Genomic DNA, 15,791 nt, shown 5'->3' with positions numbered 1-15,791 from the left:
CTCAAATCCAAAGAAAGGAGTGGTGTGAGAGCTTATATTGTGAACACCACGTTTGCAGAAAGCCGTAAATGACGATGGAAGGCCAGAATTTACTTGCAACGCCCTCTCATGGATTAGGACTCCATTGATTCCCTCTGATCATAATGGAGGGTTGTGAATAACCTGGCCATCAGACAGCATTGTAAAGTCGATTATGGCATATATAGTTAGGTTAGAATGCAACACATTATCAATGGATCTCCATTTCTACCCATTTTAAAGTTGTTTCCGTTTTTAAAAACTAGAGGGGACATCCTTGTGGAGTAAGCCTCTGGTGAAGCCCCTGTGACCATGGACCAGGCGCGTGACTAGCCTGGCTGTCATGCAGAGGGCAGTGGAGAGCGGAGAGTTGCAGACGCTATTGAGGCTCTTCTCCGTTTCACTTTGTTACTTTTAAAAATTTGTTTTTATATGCTTGTATATGAAACCCAGGATAGGTAAATCTGTAGACACAGTAGCTGGATTAATGGTTTCTTGGGAATATGACAGGAGACGTTGGGGGAAATCGAGAGCGAATAACAGTGAGTACAAGAAGTGTTCTCAAGTTGATTGTGGTGATGTTTGTACAGGTCCTTTTAGTCGGATGGAACCATTGACTTGTATGTCATGTGAATTATATAACAATGAAACATTTTTTTTTAATTCCAGAGTGGTCTGCTCCGTGTCTTTTAGTTCACAATGTTGGTTTCTTGCATGTCTTTATGCTTGCTAAAAAGTAAAACCCAGCCGCTTTGGTCAATCATGTTCCTCACTTCCATGGTAGTGGACTTCAGTGTTCTGTCTCGTACAACACTTTCTACTTTTCATCTTTAATTCATTACAATGAACTCAGAGACAATGTTCATGATTAAGGAAGTTAACAAGTGACAACGCGGGTGAGAAGTGCTCAGAATACAGTCGTTCAACCAGAGAGCTGCAAAGTTCCTTTAGGGATGCCAGTAAATTCCCACAGAGCATGCCGAGTCACTGTGAGCTTTCCAGTTCTGTGGCCCAGTGAACCCAGCCCGCTAAACTAAGTGCCTACAGGCACCCCGCTCCACAAGCTGGGCTCCTGACCCAAATCACTCAGTTTGACTTGCCGTGCGCTGGGAATCCCACTGCTCTCTCCTGCTCTGGCTCCTGGGTCCGCTTCTGTTGCTGCTCCGCTGCCACTCTTCAGATGCCAGTGCTGTTTCTGCATCAGGAGGTCTCTGCTCAGGGATCTCAGGGTCCCTAGAATGTGCTCCATTCCTGGTTCGTGCTGGTAGTGAGCTCTTCCCTTCTGCTTTTGAGTTGGCTTATTTTATCTGTAGCAGGATGGCAATCACAGTGACACCTGTTAACAAGCATTCTCAACCGAATCTTACTAGTATCTTTGCTCGCTTTCTTTTACCCAGAATCATCAGGAAAATGTAGTTTGATTGGAGTTACAGGGATGTCTATAACTTCTATATAGCTATAGTTACAAGAGCCATATAGGGAATGCAACACATTGCACTACTGGATGATGGATTGGGAAAGGAGGGAAGAGGCCTCAGAGAAAGGACTGAAGCACCACGGATAGGAAGGAGACCACTTTCTGGGTTCTCCAAGCACACCGGCAACTTTAACCAAGTTTTTTCAAAATCTACCCAAATGTTCTTTCTGTGCCCCCCATTAATTTTTCAGCTTCTCCTTGGGAAGTTTCTAACCCAGAGTAGATGGTGTATAAATCCTTGTTACACTCAGCAAAAACCTAGTGATGTAAGTAAAAAAGTTATGAATGGAAGAACATGGAAAGAAATGTGTTTTATAATATAAAGAGAATCAGAAATATCAAGAGAAAGAGTAAGAGGCAAAATAAAGAGATCTATTTCAAATATTGGCTTATATCTTTTATTCTCTGGAATTCCTTCCTGGCCTTGGCAGAACAGATTAAATGCCTCCACTGTGGGTTTCCATGCACCATGCAATTTACTACAGTTTGTAGCAACTTGGATGTGACTGTCTATTTGTCTTTTTTTCTGACTGAACTTTAAGTTTTGAGAGGATAGACAGTGTGTCCATCTTTGTCATTCTTGCAACCATGGCACCTCACTCAATTGGAGAAACTCTACATAAGACTGTACCTGGATGGGTAAGTGAGAAAATGTGACAGATATTAAAGGGTCTCATGAAGAAATAGGGGAAATTGTAAAACAAGATCAAAGCCATGAAGATGTTAAGGTGCTTTTGAAAAAAATGAAACAGGAAATTTAAAAAGTAAAGGCTTTTTAATGAAAAGAAAGGGTGCTGTAATAGTAAAGCTATGAGCTATTACATCCCTAAGATTTTGCCTCCTTAACTATAAAATAGTTATCAAACAACAACAACAACAAAACCTCACAGCCATTAAGTGCCTATAGAACAGAGTAGAGCTGCTACACAGGGTTTTTAAGATTTTAATTATTTGTGGAAGCAAACAACCTTGTCTTTCCCTCATGGAGTGACTGGCGGGTTTGGACCTCTCTTGGGATCAGCAGCCTGATATGCAGCCCATTGCATCTCTAGGGCTCCTTAGTGAAGGTAATGTTTTTGTTGTTGCTAGGTGCCATGGAGGCAATTCTGACTCATAGAGACCCCTTGTGAGGTCACAGAATCCTGCTCAGTCTTTCACCATGTTCACAATTGTTAAGTTTGAGTCCATTGTTGCAGCCACAGTGCCAAGCCATCTTGTTGGGGACCCTCCTTTTCTATGCCAACTCTACTTTACCAACCACGGGGCCCTTTTCAAAGGACTGGTCTCTCCAGATAGTATGTCCACAGAGTGTGAGACAAAGCCATGTATCAAACCCTTATGGGGAAATGGCTTGACCACCACATCTGACCTCCTTTGGCTGCAGTAGGGAGGAGGGACTGACTCCACACCAATCTAGGTTGCCTGCCACAAGTCCGAGGTCAGACATGCTTCCAACCTCCATTTTTTTTTACCCTATCCTGGCACCAATCATTCCTCCCAAGCACTCTCTTTCTCTACTGGGTTCAATAATCTGTTGAAATGGCCACACATAACTCACAGATAATACTCACTATTGTGGAGGTTGATTAAAGAAATTAATAGGTTGAGACAGGATGAGAAAGCATTAGGATGCACAACAACCCCTCTCAATCAGCAGACAAGTCTCTCTGACCCTTTGCTTCTCAGTTGCTAGATCCCTTGGTCTCTGCCTCCTTGGGCCAGAAGCCTGCCTTTCACTCTCTCTCACTGCTTACAGGATCACAGTATTGTAGCTTCTTCTTGAGTGTGCCTGTTGTCTCTCGGGCTCTTTATAAAATCCATATTCTTGGATCACTGGTTCAGTATGCAGATTGAATAAGAAGTGTGGTGGCTACATAATCTGTTGTCAATTTGAGACTGAAGATGAAGGGGTGGAGTTTAGGCTGTCAATCAGCTTGCAGCTTGATGACCTCATTTAGAGGTGCTAAGAATAGAAATAACCCACTGGATGTGGGACACACACACTCCCTGTGAGACATTACTGACCATGAGCCTGATGGAGCTATGCTGATGCAGCCAGAGCCCAGAGCTGGAGGAGCCACATGGAGATCCCTGCCAGCACTGAGATACTTCCACTGCCACTGGATCCACAAGACTTTCCACCCACTGGTCTATTATCTTGCTGCATTTGGCATCATTGCATGAGTTGCATGAGTCTGAAGAAGAATTTATAGATTAGTATTGGACATATGGGCTAATGTCAGACTGATGGACTTGATGTGGACTTGACTGGGATGTTTTATTACAATTCAATTGCTCTTGTATATAAAGCTCTTATATATATATGAGTACCCATGAATTTGTTTTTCTAGTCTACCCAGACTAACACAAGAAGGGTGAAAGGGTGAAAGGATCTAACCTTTACCAATTTTAAACCATGTAATCTCTCCTTGTTCTATTCTAACAACTACCTCTTGATTCATGTACAGTTCCCTCATGAGCACAGTATTCAAAGTATTCAGGAATTACCATTCTTTGAAATGGTACCCATAGTTTTGACCCACAGGTCAGATGCCTTTGCATAGTCAATCAAACGCAAATAAACATCTTAACAATAGTCTCTGCTTTTTGCCACTATCCATCTGATCTCAGTGATGATTTACTTTTCCCCACATGCTCTTCTGAATTTGACTTGAATCTCTGCTGTCTGTCTGTTGATGTACCTCTGCAACTGTTTTGGAATAGTCTCAGTAAAATTTACTTGAATGTCATATTAATATTTTTTATAATTTCTGCATTTTGTGAGCCACTTTTTGGGATGTGTACAAATATGGATCTCTTCTAGTTGGTCGGCCATGTAGCTGTCTTCCAAATTTTTTCTCATAGACTAGTGGATACTTCCAGGGCTGCTTCAGCTTATTGAAACACTCCAATTGGAGTTCCAGCAGTTTGTGGGGTCTTGTTTTTACCATGTCCTCAGTACAGCTTGTACTTCTTGTGTAATGCCACTGATTCGAGACCATATGCTAATTCTAAAATCGTGGAGTGATTCTGTGCAACCTTTCCATCTTCTTTTGGTGCTTCCTGCATTCGTGAGTATTTTGCCCACAGAGTCCTTCAATAGTGTAACATGAGGCTTATTTATTTGTTCAGTTCTTGCAGAAGTCCACGCTGTACTGAAGATATTGAGGGGCTCAGCTTCTGGCACTATAACATTACACTGCTAATCACAAAGTTTCCATTAACTGATCCCTCCGAAGTATACTTCCTGGTCCTTACTCCTCGCCTGTTCTTAGTTTGGAAACTCCACAGAAACCTAGTGTCTGAATTGCCAGTGGCATAGCTCCAGCATGACAGTACAGCCTACTGACAGATGAGTGGGGAAAGACACTTCTCTCAGTAAATAAATGCCCCGGGTTTAGAGGCTATCCCCTAGGAATAAGAATGGGAAAGACTTTTCTTGGGTAAAGTTATCTCTTCACTAGGATTTCCTGAGGCACAAAAACGGTTAAGTTCTAAACCAGTAACTGAAAGATTGATGGTTCAAACCCCCCAAAAAATCCTGGAAGATTTGGCATTCTGCTTCCACAAGTCACAGTTTGAAAACCCCATGGAGTGAAGTTGTGCTCTGCATACTTGCAGTTTGCATGGCCCAGCATTGACTTCATGACAACTAACAAGAGCAAAAGCAATTCTTCAACATTCATTTAAGTAGAGATGAACATTGGGGGCTCTCTCTAAATCCAACAGATTCCAGGAGGGTCTCCAAGGAATTCCATGAGACTTGTATTCTCACCCCTCTGCTCCTTACCATGGCTAAGGACTCGACACACCGTGCATGTCTCTCGGTTGAACGGACACTCTTCAAAACAGCACAGTGGCATAGAGGAAATCACTGTAGGCCCCACCCCATCCTGATTTGTGTCTATGATTAGGAATGGATGGGAGCCATTTATGTTAGTTGCAGTAATAATAAAGTGCAATGATGAAAGAAAGCGAAAGTAATATAAAAGGGAAGGGAAAACACTGGGAGGTCTGAGGGGAAAACGAGCCTTTTCTACAATTTTCCCACTGTGGATAGTCTAATAACAAGATGCCTGCTGGTGGCTTTGTAGACTTTATTTCTACTCTGTATCTCACAGCTTAAAGAATTGCACTGGGAAAAATTGAAGCCCAACTGTGACTCACCTCCCAGCTACACTCACAAGGACTGGCACCTGGACCAGCCTTTCTTTTCTTCTCTCCTCTTGTTTGAATAATTGACGGTCAATTCCAGGAGCCCTTGTGCTATAGTGGTATGTGTTGGGCTCTGATCCACATGGTCAGTGGTTTGAAACCAGCAGCAACTCCATGGGAGTGAATAGTTATAACCTCAGAAACTCACTGGGTGTCACTATGAGCCAGCCAGCATTGGCTTGATGGCAAGGAGTATTTCTTTAAATTATTTTTTCCCCACAGACAGACTCTATGGCTGCTGCTGTAGCAGCTGCCTTTTTTGTTTGTACCTCACATTGCAGAGTTTCCAATGAGTGCTGATTGAACATTTTTTAATAAAATGAATGACCAAGAAAGTGGATGAATAGCATTGTCAAAGTATGTTGCAAAATGAAACACTTGTGTCAAATGTTTTCTGTAAATGTAACTAATTGCAAGGGGAGCAAAGCAATGAAATCCTCCGAAATACCAATAATAGACTTTAAGGCCAGGACATGGCACCCCATGAGACTCAATGGGAAAATGCTCCTAAAGGTCAACAAACTATTTATAGGATTTTGTTGCTGTTGTTTTGTTTTGCTCTGCCTTGTTTTTGTGCTTATGATTGTCTCTGCATGTCTAGCTAGATAAGATAGGCAGAGGGGCACAGGAGAGGAAGAGGTAGGAGAAATAGAGGGGGTGGTCAACCAACCCAGGGACAAGAGAGCAACAAGTGATCTAAAATTGATGGCAAGGAGGGCACAAGCCCATAGTGGGGCTTGATAAAGGGCAATGTAGCTGAGAGTAATAATAATCAAGGGTTTATGAGAGAGGGGGTGAGGGAGGGGGGAAATGAGCTGATACCAAGGGCTCAAGTAGAAAAAAAATGTTTTGAAAATGATGATGACAACAAATGTACAATTGTGCTTGACACAATGGATGGATATGTGGATTGTGATAAGAGGTGTATGAGCCCCCAATAAAATTGTATATTTTTAAAAGTTAATCTCATTTACTATAATAGAACATTTGACTCAGTAAATTTATCTTATACATCAGTTTAAAAGATTTATTTGATTCCTAAGAGGCCCAGATCTGTGCATCCGCACGCCTCCTGAAGAAGTAGCAGATATGGTGTCTGAAGACTCCAGGTAAAGGACTTCCTTATTGTTTCTAAAACCAGCTATTTCAATTAGTGAGAGGGGAATCTGCCTCTTGTGTTTCAACTCCAAGCTCTCTTAAAGGCCACATAGGGACACAAGGAACCTGTTTACAAAGGAAGTCATCACAAGAGAACATTAAGACAGTGTTCCCGACAGCTAAATTCCAAGGGGGGGGGGGCAACAAGCGAAGAATTCATCAACTGGTGTGCAATAAATCCTGGAATGTTTCCTGAATGAGGTGAGTTTTGAGTCATATTTTTTTTAAAGTTGGATCCAGGCATTGACATTACAAGTAGAATCATGAAACTGGAAGAAGAAATTGTTTAGTTAGAACATAAATTTTAAGGCAAGATCACTGATCTTTTTCCCTGTCCTGAGGAGAATGTATCAAGACTGAGATTAACGAGGGAAAGAGAGGTGGGTGTGTGAGATTATATGGGGAGACTGGGTAAGAGTAGCTCCAGTGTGGCTGCCTCTTCCCAATGGGGTTATGTCCAGAAAGGGTTGGTGGGGGGCTCAGCACTGAGGGATGGGCAGGCGAATACCAGGGGCATGCTAATAGGTAGCAGAAACTCTGACTGCCTTAGAGTAACTGAGTGAATCACTGGAGAAGTTGGGGAAAGGTATCAGTATGCTTCTGAAAGGCCACAGTCATCAAAGCAGTTCTGGTATACAACACAAGCGATCACCATTAGTCAGAAATGACAAATAGATTTTGTTTTCTTCTGGGGTAGACACAATATACATTTGAGGCACATTGGACTCAAACATTGATTTGGATTTACAAAGATTACCAGAGTGATAAAGAATCCAAGAACCAACCCAGGGAAAAGAGAACAAGTGAACTATAATCAATGAAAGGAAGGGCATAGGATGCCTAGTGGGGCTTAATCAAGGGCAATGTAGCAGTGAGGAATTACTAAACCCGAATGAAGACCCAACGTGGAGGTGGAACAAGAGGAAAGAAAAAGGAAATCGAGGAAAGAACCAGGAGTCAAAGGGACATTTATAGAGGCCTAAATACAGGCATGCAAATATATAAATACATAAATAACAAGAGGAGAATCGAACTATGTACTCATATCTATATGTTAAGAATTAAGGTTGCAGGTGAACATTGCACCTTGACTCAAGCACTCTTTTAGCACAAGAACCCTTTGTTCTAACAATCCGGCATTCTGTGATGCTCACCTTCCCGACATGATGGCTGAAGACAAAGTGGGTGCATAAGCAAATGTGGTAAAGAAAGCTGATGGTGCCCGACTATCAAAAGATATAACATCTGGGGTCTTAAAGACTTGAAGCTAAACAAATGGCCATCTAGCTGAGAAGCAACAAAACCCACATGGAAGAAGCACACCAACCTGTGTGATCATGAGGTGTTGACACGATAAGATATCAGGCATTGAAGACCCAGAACAAAACCATACCCAATGTGAATGTTGGGGAATGGGGTCATGGAGTGGAGACCCAATGCCCATCCATAGACAATTGGACATCCCTTCACAGAGGGGTCATAGGAAAGAGATGATCCACTCAGGGTTCAGTATAGCACCAATGAAGCATACAACTTTCCTCTGGTTCTTTGGTGCTTCCTTCACCCCACTATCATGACCTCAATTCTACCTTACAAATAAGATTAGACCAGAGCATGAACACTGCTACAGGTAAGAGCCCACAACACAGGTAATCCAGGATAGATAAACCCCTCAGGACCAACAATAAGAGTAGAGATACCAGTAGTATTAGGGTATGGTTGGGGAGAAAGGGGGACTCAATCACAAGGATCAATCGAGAACCCCTTCCCAGGGCGACGAATAACAGAAAAGTGGGTGAGGGGTGACAGAAAACAAGGTAAGCTATGGAAATAATAATCTAGAACTTATCAAGGCTTCCTGAAGGAGAATGGGTAGGAGAGGGAGAGGAAAAATGAGCAGATGATATCGAGCTCAAGTGGGAAAAGAATGCTTTGAAAATGATGATGACATATGTGCAAATGTGCTTGACACACTGGATGAATGTATGGCTTGTGATAAGATCTGTAAGAGCCCCCAATAAAAGTATATAAAAAAAGAAAAGAACCCAAGAAAAAGAGATTATTTGTCTAGATTAAGCTCAGTATCAAACATGCCTCAAATCTCTGTGGTTTATGAAAGAAAACGTTTGTTTCTTGCTTACCCTGTCTGCCCATCACACATCAGCCATCAGAGTTACTTTGGAGACCCAGGTAACTGGGAGCACTATCACAATACATGCCCCAAATGGAAAAGGTAGGACAAAGAAAAATTGCGAAATCTGACACACACTGGCTCTTAACATCTGCCCCAGTACAGGACCCTCCTTTCCACTCTCGTTTTGTTGGCCAGAGCTAGGTGCATGGCCATGCCCAATATCAAGGGGAGCAGCATAGTTCTGAATTATCATGTACCCAGTAAAGGAGATAGAAATGAAGAGTCCTCAGATTTACCGTAGACCCTCAGTGTGGACATGCCCCTTTCTCTCCCTATATACTCACGCAGTCATTCACCTTTTATCATGGGTGGTAGAAAGGGGTGGGACAAATATGAGTTTCATCCTTCTAGAGTAACCTCTGCAGGCTACCTCCATTCTGCTTCATAATATATATATAGGTTATGTCTTGCATCAGGTTAAAATGGTGTTCAGCTGCCAGATACAGAGTTCTGACAAAGCTGCTTATAGTTATTTGTGTCTGAATAAGAGAATCCAGGAGCAGAAGAACTTGGATTTCCCATAGAAAGCCTGGACTTCCTCCATCTGGCAAGAAAGGAGAGAAGAGTAAGGAAAAAATGATGTGCATGTGTGTGCTAACCTCTGGAGCTTTTCTGTAAGTCCCACCCAACACTACAGGCTCAAATTTCAGTGGCCAAAACTTAGTCCTATGACTCTTCTTTCCCTCTGTCCTGGTGTGTTAGTCTGGATTGACTAGAGAAACAAATTCGTAGACTCTCATATGTGTATAAGAGAGCTTTATATAAAAGAGCAATTGAATATTGAGAAAACACCCCAGCCCAGTCCAGATCAAGTCCCTAAGTCTGATATTAGCCCATATGTCCAATACCAGTCTATAAATTCCTCTTCAGACGCACGCAACATATTCAATGCCACTGAATGCAAGAAGATCACAGGCCAGTGGGTGGAAAGTCTTGTGGATCCAGTGGCAGTGGAAAGCATCTCAGTGCTGGCAGGGGTCTCCACATGGCTCCTTCAACTCTAGGGATCTAGTGTAGCTCCATGGGCCTTGTCTGCAGGAATGTCTCGCAGGGAGTGAATGTGTGTCCCACCTCCAGCAAACTATTTATCTCCTTAGCACCTCCAAATGAGATCATCAACCTGCAACCTGATTGATAGACTAAACCCCACCCCTTCACGCTCAGTCTCAAATTGACAATAGATTATGTAACTACCACACATAGTACAGTTATATCACTGATGGTGATAAAGTAATAGTCAACATTCACATGTTTAGGGTTATGTAAATATTGTTTACTCTAGCTCCAACAAAATGAACCTTGATTACACTTCTTACACAGTTTTGGGGTTTTCCTAGCCTTATTATCTGTCAGTATTATTAATGAGATAGTTGCCACCATATTCATGGCAATCTGGTATACCACAGAACAAAGTGTTACCCAGTCCTCTACTATCCTTCACGATGCTTGGCATCTCCCGTCTATTTCTAATACCACAGTGTGGCCTTCCAATGTAGGGGGCTGCTCTCCTAGCCAATATTGGATAATATTTGGCAATATTCTGTTGTGACCATAGGGATTTTTTGTTGTTTTGTTTTATAAATCATTTTATTGGGAGTTCTTACAGTCCTTATAAAAATCCATTTATCAATTGTACCAAGCACATTTGTACATGTGTTGCCATCATCATTTTCAAAACATTTTCTTTCTACTTAAAAACTTGGTATCAGCTCCTCTTTTTTCCCTTCCACCCAACCCTCCCATCTCATGACCCCTTGATAAATTATTACTATTTTCATATATTACACCATCTGCTGTCTCCCTTCGCCCACATTTCTGTTGTTTGTGCTTACTCAAGTCCTTCCTCAACACAAAAACAAGTTCCAATGACCTGCCATTCTGTGATGCACACCTTTCTGACAAAATGGGTGCATAGGCAAATGTGGTCAAGGAAGCTGATGGTGGCCTGCTATGAAAAGATATAGCATCTGGGGTATTAAAGGCTTGAAGTTAAACAAGCAGCCATCTAGCAGGGAAGCAACAAAGCCCACATGGAAGAAGCACACCAGCCTGTGTGATTATGAGCTGTTGATAGGATCAGGCATCAGAAGGCTCAAAACAAACAATCATATCGATTCAAACAAAGGGGGTCAGAGTGGAGACCCAAAGTCCATCTGTAGACAATTGGACATGGCCTCACAGAAGGGTCACAAGGAAGGGACAAGCCAACTAGGGTGCAGTATAGCACTAATGAAGCACACAACATTCCTCTAGTTCTTTAATACTTCCTCCCCCTCCAATCCCCCTCTCCCATCCCCCTCACCCCTCTATCATGACCCCAGTTCTACCTTACAAACCTGGCTAGACCAGAGCATGTACACTGGTGCAGATAAGAGCTCTTGACCCTTGGAATTCAGGGCAGCTAAAACCCTCAGGAACAGGAATGGGAGCAGTAATACCATGAGGGTATGGGGAAGGTGGGGGGAGAAGGGGGAGAAAGTGGGTACTGATTGCAATGATTGACATATAGTTCACCCACCCACCCCTGAGAGGGACGAACGACCATAGCCTATCTAGCACCAGAGATAGGCTTATCTAACTATAATCCCATTGAAGTACTTGACTGTACTTGTTACATAAATGAGGTAAAAATGGCCTTTGTGTGTCGGCCCCCAGTTATTTACTTCTACAAATTAAGCTGAAGTCTGTTAACCCAAAATAAGCCTGTTCATAACAAACTTAAACTTGTGCACATCCAGTTTCTGTGGAACTAGTTCAAATAAGCATTCTTTTTAGCTATGTAACACCTGCCTACGTTACATACCCTAGAAACTGCTACCCCTTTAGTTATTAGGACCCAGCTGTCAGTTTTTCACACTGTGATGGCGTTTGTGTTGCTATGAGACTGGAAGTTTTCCCATTTGTACTTCAAATAACAGTAGAGTCACCTCTGGTAGACAGGCTTCAGTGGAGTTTCCATATGAAGAAAGAAAGGAGGCGCTGTGGAGGCACAGTGGTTAGTGCACCTGACTGCTAACCAAAACGTCCACAGATCAAACTCAGCAGTTGCTGCATGGGAGCAAGATGCAGCAGTCTGTGTCTGGCAGGATTTGTAGCTTTGGGAACCCCAGGGAGGCAGTTCTACCCTGTTCTACAGAGTTAAACTGGGGGCGATGGTAGGAAGTAAGGACTTGTGATCTACTGAGAACTTTGTGTAGCTTGCTTACTTTGGCCATGTCACCAGGAGGAATTCAACAGTAGAAGAGGGTAAAGTTTATACTGATGGAGTAGAGGGTCAGCAAGGGAGACTGTCCATGAACTGGAATGGCACAATAGCCAAAATTATGGACACATATATGTTGGCAATCAGGAGGAGGATGCAGGACTCAACCTTTTGTTCTGTTGCATAGAGGGTCATCATGAGTCATAGTTGACTCAATGGCATCCATCCACCTATCTATCTGTTGATGTATCTACTTCTCGATCTGTGTATGTATCTATCTTTCTGTCTCTACTAACTACCTATCATCTAGTTAGCTACAGCTCCTATCTATGATGTTTCTGTCTTTTGGAGCGCACCAGAAACTCCCCACCTTGCTGCAGGAGAATATTGCATAAAGCACACATTGACTCCTTATCTTGATTTTCTAGTGCTGTTGTTATAGAAGTCCCACAAGGGTATTTCCTTAAGGTGCAGAAATTGATTTTCTCACAGCGTAAGAAGCTAGACGCCCACATTCAAGACACTGGCTCTAGGAAAGCTCTCTCTCTGGTGACTCTAGGGGAAGGTCTTTGTCTCATCCTCTGTAGCCTTGGCCTTGCTCTGTTCCTTAGCACTCTCCATGGAGTATCTATATTTCCTTAGTTTTGCTGGCTTCTATATGTGTCTAATCTTCTCTTTTGATGTGGCAGAACTCAGTGAGTTCAAGACATTATCTCCCACTGATATGACCTCTTTAAGATGAATAAGAAAACTCTAATCCCAAATGGGATTACATCTACTGTTTGAGGAGTCCCACACATATTTCGGGAGGACACAATTAGATCCATAACACCATTTCCCCTTTCTTCACTGCAGTTTCTTTACCCCTCTTCCCTTCTAGTGGTTTCCTGAGCCATTTCCTTCGAGAAGGTCCCCTGCTGTGGAAGACCACCCCATGCATGACTGTCAATTCCTCAACCCCAATACCTATAGGGGGTGTCCCCACAAAAAAGAAATTTTTTCAAACCTATGTAATTAAAAAAAATTTATAAAACAACCTTATCACCTTCAAAGTACTCTCCATTACACCTAATAAACTCGTCAAATCTGCGATTCCATTCTTGGAAACCTTTTTCAAACTGATCTGTTTGGATGACTGACAGCACCTCCCTCATTTTCTTCACCTCTTCTATGTCATCAAATCGCTGTCCTTTCATGTCCCTCTTCATTCCCAGAAACAAAAAGAAGTTCCACAGAGTGAGGTCAAGTGAGTCAGGTGTGTGGGGGGCAAGAGAGGCATGCTGTTTTTGTTGCCAAAAACGGGTGCACTGAGATGGCTGCGTGATCAGGTGCATTATCATGATGGCAAAACCAGTGCCCGGTCTGCCACAAATCAGGTCTTTTTTGGGTCATACACTTTTACACAGTCTTTCCAGAACCTCTAAATAAAAAGCTTGGTTAACAGTCTGAGCTGGAGGAATAAAGTCCAAATGCATTATGAGTTGACATTTTTGTCCGTTTGTGAATGTGGTGGACGTCCAGAATGAGGTTTGTCATTAATCGACATTGCACCTTTTTTGAAACGAGAAAACCACTCATACACTTGAGTGTATGCTGTGTTCAACATCACATTTTCTGTGATATTTTTCCTGAGCAGGAAACAGAAGTTTCACAGCCATACACTGTTCTCTTAAATTGGCCAAGTGAAACTGCTTTTATAAAAATCCCCTGTGACCAGAGAGACCCTTCCCAGGTGAAGTCACTGGGTGCACTAACTCAGAGCAAGTTGCTTGATACTTACCTAGTGGGAAAAATGCACATTATGAAAGCTCCACCCAGCGGAGCTATTTCCAGTTTTTTGGGGGAGGAGGGATGCCCCTCATAGCTAAGTGCAAATAAATTTTTGTGGTCATTTATATTTAATAATTAACCCCACGAACCCTAGCACACACTACAGTGTTAAAATAACTAAAATGCAAGGCAGCAACAACATCTATCTGTGTGATCAAGGAAGCTTCACAGGGAAGGTGCCATCAGGCTTTGAAAGAACACAGAGTTGGTTCAGTATGAAAATATAAGCAGAGACTCCCCTGCAGAGCTAGCAGTGTAGGCAACTGCATGGAAAGGGCATCAAAAAAGAGCAAGACTTGATGGAATGACGATGATAGCACCAATGGGCTCAAAGAGCAAAGCCCTGAACTCTAGAGAACGACAGGGACTTCAACAGTGGGCTCAGACAGTAATAGCTGTGAGTGTGGGGCAAAACCAATGAGGTTTCCTTCCCTTGTATCCTGGTTGGCTATGAGTTGGAACTGAATCAACAGCACCTAACAACAACTGCAGGAAGGCATAAAAGACAAAGCCAGCAGAGAGGAGCACTCAATGATTCTGGATCACGAAACACACAGGGGGGTGGGGAGATGGAAGTGGGGGCTCAATTGAGCTAATGAAATAGGGTATAATCAGAGGACACACAGCCCAGCGTGCTTTCTACATTCCAAACAATAGTGTGTAAACTTCCGAACATATCTTGTTTGTAAGCATGACCAACGCAGATCTGCAAACACAGTCCGAGAATTTAGAAGCCCAGGTGTTCCTGTGCAGGAGTAACATCTCTTCAACAAGAGTCCTTGGTTTTCCAGTTGAGAATCAGATGGAGAGGGCCGAAAACGCATCCGCCAGCCTTGTGCATGCCTCAGAAAAAGATTGCTTGAGTTTTCTCAAAAGATTAAAGTTTTATTAGAAGAATTTCACATTTTAATTAATCTAGTATGAACCACCTTTGGGGTCCCTATGACTCTACCAAGTGTTATGATTAAAAATAATTCAAAATCTCTGTAGCACAAAATATCTTCCTGGCCTTAAAATGCTGAACTGTGTCTCATATAGGCTGCATTTTGTTTTTCCTTCAATAGACATTCACAGGGTAAAGCCCCTCCCTCTTTTTCCCACCTTTCCAGAATATTGAGTTTATTCTATATTTGCCACATTTCTGAGGTTTTCAAAGGGGTCTAGGGCAGACATAACCTCACCTCATAGACTCCTGGCTCCATATGACAAGTCTCTTGGGTGTTTTTACAATATTATTGGTTGAAACATATTTAAAATAGCTTTCCTCTATAAATGCATGTGTGTATAGCTTCCCCCTTTCCCTGCAATGCCACAATTTTTTGTAGGAAATAGGCAGTTGCACAACTGTTTATTGGAGAGGTTCATACCTTAAAAATAGGCCCTCATATCCCTTAATATTGAAACCATAATAATGTACTTCATGACTACTCTCTTTTAAAATTATTGTCCTTTATTCTTATAGATTCAGAGACTTAATGATTATGGCATAACAATTTTTAGAAAGGATCAGAGAGAATATTGGTCACAGTAGTTAGAGCATTTTGGAAATGTGTGTATGTGGAAGGAAGACACACTGATATTTTAAAATCTTCACTTAACCTAGGACTCAGGTCACTGGGGTAGGGGGTGGGGTGGGACACAAAACAATTTACACTGAATGACTAACCTAAAGGTTGGTGGCTGGAAATCACCCAGTG

The sequence above is a fragment of the Tenrec ecaudatus genome, chromosome 5 (assembly GCF_050624435.1).
Source record: "Tenrec ecaudatus isolate mTenEca1 chromosome 5, mTenEca1.hap1, whole genome shotgun sequence".
Taxonomy (NCBI): domain Eukaryota; kingdom Metazoa; phylum Chordata; class Mammalia; order Afrosoricida; family Tenrecidae; genus Tenrec; species Tenrec ecaudatus.
Note: the sequence above shows the minus strand (reverse complement) of the source record.